At 28.9% G+C, this 6,840-nt stretch overlaps 1 long non-coding RNA gene across 1 annotated transcript in view; it reads right to left on the bottom strand.

The window, feature by feature from the left end:
* Positions 1-6,840, bottom strand: part of LOC112904805 — a 17,526-nt gene that overhangs the window by 8,860 nt on the left and 1,826 nt on the right. The gene's annotated exons all lie outside the window — the stretch shown is intronic.

Here is a 6,840-nt window from a genome sequence, read left to right as displayed (position 1 = left end):
AGTAATCGAAGCTGTAAATGGTTATTTTGAGGAGCTTGACGAATCAGTCTATAGAGATGGCATTAATAGACTGGAACACCGCTATGAGAAATGTATCAGCCTTGGAGGAGATTATGTTGAGAAATAAAAAAAAAAAATTTTTAAAAACCTTGTTTTTCTTGGTCAGGCCGGAAACTTATCAATCCACCCTCGTATCTGAGAAAACATAAGTTATTTAAAGGGGTAGAAGCAATGATAAGAGAAATTACAGGTTTGAACAAATGGTTTACATGTAAAAGTTATAAAGTGAATGAAACAGAGGAGGGTGAAATTGAAATGTTAGTTGGATTTTGTAGTTTTAAGAGACTTTTTGTTAGATTAATGCTGTTCTGATTCGGGCCATCATCCAGCATCGGAGATGGAAGGAAGTTGAAGAAGCTTACCACTCGTACTATGACCTTTAGACTCGAATCAGAGCACCACCAGTTAACATACTGAAATTAAAATCGCAGAAGAATAAACTCTCAAGTTACAACGCCCTACGTAGTATAAAATTTAATGCAAATCTCAATTCTGCAACAGACTCCAAAGGAGTAGACAAGAATGCTTGCAAAAAACAGACCAAAAACAAAATAGATGCTGATAAATTTTTGAGAACAACACAGTAATTAAGAATGTTATTAACAAATAAAATCAAATAGCTAATTAATAAATATGTGAAAATCGCCCAAAATCTGTTTCAACTGAATAAAAAATTCAATTTTGGAATTCTACATACGTAGTTGAATTATTTAGAGAATGCGTCTACCAAAATTTAAAATTAACCAAGATTCGTTATTATATTTGAAGAGAGCCCAAAAAATTCTAAACTCCCTGGAAATGGATAATTTAAATATTAGTTAAATATTGTTTTCAATGTCATAGTCTATAGAATTGTGAAGTTTCAAATTGATATCAGCACCTACCAAATCACAACTTTATCAAGGAAATACGAAATTCAATATCGAATTGATAAACGCCAGCTGTGGAAAATTTAAAACTACAAGATATTGTGGTGTGCCAATACGTAAATGAGTATAATCCAAAATTCTTAGAAAAGACTTCACGTATTAGATTAACTCAAAGCTAAGGAAACTATGGATTCTATTTCTTTCTCCTATTACAATGTGTAAAAGATCAGAAACAAAATATGCTGTAAATATTTTGGCCCTGAAATATCACGTTATTTTGGCATCGGTATCTTTTTTCCAATTAAAATGGGTGACCAAAGCAAATAAGGAAGCATACAGAAAAATTATTTGTTGCTAAATTAAAAAAACAATAACATAAATATAGCAGCTGATGATACAATGCAAACACCACTATTAGTCTAGAAAAACCCCAAATTTTAAAAATGAGCAAATTCCTGCAAGGTTTTCTTAAAAAATATTTTATACTTAAGTGAATGTAGAAAATTAAATAGGTACTACAAAAAAAGTATTTATTTGAAAAAAGTATTTTGAAAATACGTATTTTGCATTTAGCATTTCAAAAACGAAAGGGAAATCTATTTTGTATTATACATTTGAAATAACAAATCAAAAAAGTATTTGCGTTATCTATTTAAATACTTTTAAAAAACCATTTTGCGCNGAAGCGAAGATTCTGTGATTAATGGTCCTTTTTGGATATCAACATCACAAATGTACAATTTTGTAGGTCAATTATATGTCATATTTAAATCAACGCTATAGTTTATCAACAATTAGACCAATAATTATATTAAATATGCTGCAATTAACTGTGCTGGAAATTGCTGTATGACAATATATCAAATTAATATTCCTTTGTTTATTTTCATCGTTAGAGAAAGCTGTAAATTTTGACAAATTGTAAGGATCATTAATCACTTAGTCACTTTTATAGAAATGCAAGCAGAATGTGTAGCAAAAGGCAGTAAACTAATCAATTAAAACTTGATTTAATATCTTATTAGAAGTATCCTACTTCTACGTACTATTTCCGACTTTATTTTCTAGATAAATTAGATTTATGATTTGTATTTTAAACAAAGTAGCAGATCTATTTAATACTTTAGATCAGCAGTTCTCAACATGTTTTATACTGTAGATATATAATGCAATAAATAGAGTATGTAACCTACCCAAAAAACCAACTAGTTAAGTTAATAAAATTTATACTTACTAATACTTACAATTCTACCTTTTTCTATGATTTTTTAACATATTAACAGCTTTTTAAAACAGAATATTTTTGATTAAAATATTTTTTCTTATTATTGTTGTACAACTTTTCAATCCAAAATATTTCTTACTTAATAACAAAAAAATTATGTAATATAACGATACCAATTTTATATGAATTAATTGCGCTGTTCTTGTTAAAAAGGGGTACGTACGTTTTAGTTCTTATTGCAGTAATACATATACGTAACTACAAAAAGAAAACGTCATTATATTAGGATTATGTTTTCTGAAAGTTTGAGAACCGCTGCTCTTCTAGGTATAATTCCTTAAAATTTCACTGTGTTGAGGAACCATTTGTATATTAAAGTAATTACTAGAAAATATTAAACAAGTTGACTACAAAAAGCGATATTTTCATGTTGTAACAGTTTTAATACGTTTAAAAGCCACTGCTATAAAAGCTTTTGTGATAAATATTATTAAGAGTTCTAGCGATTTTAATTTATTTCATGTTCAAGTTATAAAGAGGTGCAGTGTAATGGAAATTAGAAAAAAATCAATTCTAACAATGAACTTCCAAGAGGCTTGAGCTTTTGCCTGTTACCTATATAGTAGAACCTCGACAATTCAAACATTCCATTTGTCGATTGTTTTATTATATATATGAAGTATAGGTGCACCATATTAAGTTATAGATGCATTTTGTTGCACGTCCATTAGTTTAAATGAAATTATGGGTATTTTTGAAATTATTAACAAATGTTTAATCACAAATGGTCAATTAATCATCACAGTAACTTTCCGATGTCCTTGTAAAACCTATCGCGTAACGTTGTCCGTGCTGTCTTATAAACAACTAAAGGATCATCGTGTTCGTAGAGTGTAAAAAGCTGCTGGCGTCACCGATAAACGTTAATACTTCGGAGAATATTTTAATTAACGATTTCCGGAGCTTATGAATTTCAATAATAATAATAATAATAAAATAACGACAAAAATAATAACGGATTATCTATATAAAATACTCATCATGTTATTAATTGATTTGTTATTTGCCGATAGTACATCAGCTAAATTAATAAAGAAATGGCAATTTTAAAAAATGTTTTCACAATAATAAAAAAAATCTGTTAGATATACATTTACAATCTAGAAAATTCGCTTTTTGAATTTTTTACGTAAACTTCGAGAAATCTTGCTCTTTTCATAATTTTAATTTCAATAGATTTATAAGTATTTCACCCATTTTCACCCGGCTTTTGCGCACTCAGCAGAAATATAGGGTGGAGCTTGATTATTGTTGGATTTTTGATATTTATACAGTTATTTACGATTTATGACCTTTTTAATTTAATTTGAAGGACTCATTTGATATCCTTTGTCTTTTTTATTATGTCAATTATTTAATAACAGTATTCAGGGCGACCCAAAGCTCCGGGTTTTTTCATTAAATAGCAACAGTACGACTTGTACGTATATTAGACCAACTTGGAAATCTTCATTAAATTTTTTTTTTGTTTCATTAAGCATTAGTGTGTAGGAGAGGGTAAAGATGAAAGTAGGGTTACAGTTAATATAAACATTGGAGACGAAAAACTAAAAGGATTCTCGGATTTTGGATATCCATGATAACAGGAAGTAAGGGTCTTCTATTAATTTTTGCAATAAACTAAGATGTCCCTTCCCTAAGGACACCGTTAGACTAATTTTTCATTTTGAAATTTTGTACACCCATTGTCAGGGATAAAAAAAAAGCACATAGCTTACCTTTTATCCAGAAAAAATACTGTTCTCGAGGGATAGAAGAAAATTAGTTTTATGTGATCGATTTCACACTTTAACTACTCAATCGATTAACATGAAATTTTGTAGGCACATTGTTAGAGGTACATGAAAAGGCATAGGATACCTTTCATCTAGAAAGTAATTCCGTTTCCATGGGATACAAAAATTAGTTTTATGTGATCGATTTTACGCCTTAATTATTATGATATTTTGTAAGCACATTGTCAAGGATACAGAAAAGGATATAGGGTACCTTTTATCTAGAAAAAATGCTGTTCTCGAGGAATAGATAAATTAGTTTTATGTGGCTTGTGGTCGTCGATGATTTTTGACATTTATTTAACTTCAACGGGAGCGAAGCCGCTGGTAAAATATAGTAAATAGACAAATGAAAGTGTTTCTTTGCACGATTTTATTTTTGACCAATAAAAAGAGCACCAGCTCTGTAACAAAGGTAAACTTAAGCCTATTCAAATGTAAATACGTATATTTACCTCCTATACATATCATGCCTTAATTTATTTATGGTCCGTATATTATTTTTGTAACTTATGCTTACTTCATTAAGTACTCATGATGCTTTTTACAGAAAATTTAATACTTATTGTTATTAATAATAGGTACATATTTACAACAAATAAACATACATATTGCAAGTCGCAATTCTAACATACTGACTAAACTTTTAGTAAAAGATGTGGTATTTATATCGTATATATTTGTAATGATGCAAATTAATTATTATGAATATTATGGTATGTGCTCCAGTTTCGTTATTTATTAAAGGACTCATTAATTAACTAAGAAAATCTTGGTTTAAAAATAATTATTATTAATACTAGGAAGTAAAAAATTTTCATAATTTTGTATAGCCGACTTCTAAAAATGTACTTAAATTTGTACATAATAAATACCCTGTATCTTACCATGGTGCATTTGTTGCATATGAGAGAATTTTAAGATCTGACATAAAAGAATTACTTTCAGATTTTGATAGGTTGTGGAAAAATGAACATTTTATTTTTCTTTATATACAGGGTGTTATCGCCGATAATCACGATAGTAAACTAAACTTATTGACTTTGAAGAACTTAGGTGAAACATTAACTTTTATGCGTTTTTTGTATTAAAACAAAATAATATACTAATTAACGTAGTTGTAATTAATATTCTGATGTAAATATAGCTGCGTAAACACCCTGTATGAAATAGAAAACACCCGTAATAATGAAAACATCAAGATTTTCTTAGTCAGTACTTTTGAAGGAAGAAAATTTGCATTTTTATAATCCCATTAATTTATTTTCATTACACCACCGGTTATTTATTATTTAATTGGTCATTCTTTTACAAATAACAATCTTTACAGTTACAATGTACATGTATTATGACAATATCAACAAAATAGCAGTTACAATTTACAATTTCATCTTTGACGAAGGGCTGTTCAAGGAATTCGTGAAGGATATTTTAAATATAAATAGCTTTTATATGTATCTACTACTTTTCTTCTTAACTATGACTGATATGAAATTTAAGCTCAAAAAGTCGTAAATCCAGGGTTAATCTATTATATTATACATGTTTTAAACAAACTCAGAAATAAATACAAAAGGATACCTAAGCATGATTCCGAGATAAAAGTGAAACTTTTTTAATGGTGATGTATCAAATTGAAATATTTACACGGGTTATACAAAATGAAACGTATCACTGTTCAGAATTTTCCTGCGAATGAACAGAACCTTTTGTAGTTGCAATTTTTTTTAGAGTAAGGAAGAAGATAGCATAAAAAATTAGATGAATAAAGGAAGAAGCGAGGAGGAAAATGAAACAAGAGCGTGCAGTCCAGAAGAAGAAAAGAAAGAATTGAAAAGAAAAAATTTAGAGAAAGTTAATAGTGAAATGGAGTTGTTGGAAGAGATAAAGGAAAACAATTAAGAAAATTGGAAAGAAAATAATGAAACACAAAAAGAAGAGATTTACAAGAAATAAGATGGGAGAATTTGCAATAAAAGTTGGAAGAAGATAAAAGTATAAACGAAAAGTTGAAAGAAATGGAGAAGGAAACCAAGGGAAAATTATAGGAGATGGAAGAAGGATTGGGCAAATATAATGAAGAAAGTAGTTTAAAAGAAGAAGTGAAGGAAATGGTACTGAGGAGATAGAGATTGAAAAAGGCGTAGAGAAGCAAGTGAAGGAACAGAAGAAAATAATACGCAGAAAGGAAATGGAAAAGAATGGAAGAAAGAAAGCTAAACATGATAATCTTTGGAGTTAAGTTGGAAGAGAACAAAGAAAAGAGGGAATTATAAATAGTGATGAAGGGGAAGATGGGATTGAAGATGGAAGTGAAAGAAGTATGGAAAGTTAAAAGGGAACGGAGGCAGAAATGGAGAAATTTGAAGACAAGACGGTAAAAGGACGAAGGAGACGGAGGTGTATGTAAGAGATGATTTGACGATGGAAGAGAGAATAATACAAAAGATGTTGGAAATAATGGTAAAAGAGGAGAGACAAAAAAATGGGGATAAGCTAGTAAAGGTTGAGTACGAGAAAATAGATAAAACGGGTTTGAGGATGTTATCAGGTTGTGTTTTATGTTATATCTACTTTAGGACATGAACGAGATTTTTGAATGTTGATGTTTTATATTCTGTAGTAAGTAGCCTATATTATTGTAGTTGTGATGTAAGGTTTTTGTATGTATAACTTAAAATTATAATAAAGATTTAAGATCTTTAACCTTTTCTTTTACTTGAAAAAAAAAATTTCACTTTTATAAAAAATAATATCGGTTACAATGAAAATAGCTAATGTTCTTTATATACATTGTACGTTAATTCATTTTGTACGTTGTGTTTACAGATTAAAGTTAAAGCGAGTTTTT

Source organism: Agrilus planipennis, unplaced genomic scaffold (genome assembly GCF_000699045.2).
Source record: "Agrilus planipennis isolate EAB-ADULT unplaced genomic scaffold, Apla_2.0 scaffold259, whole genome shotgun sequence".
Taxonomy (NCBI): Eukaryota; Metazoa; Arthropoda; class Insecta; order Coleoptera; family Buprestidae; genus Agrilus; species Agrilus planipennis.
Note: the sequence above shows the minus strand (reverse complement) of the source record. Positions and strands in the feature narration are given on the sequence as shown.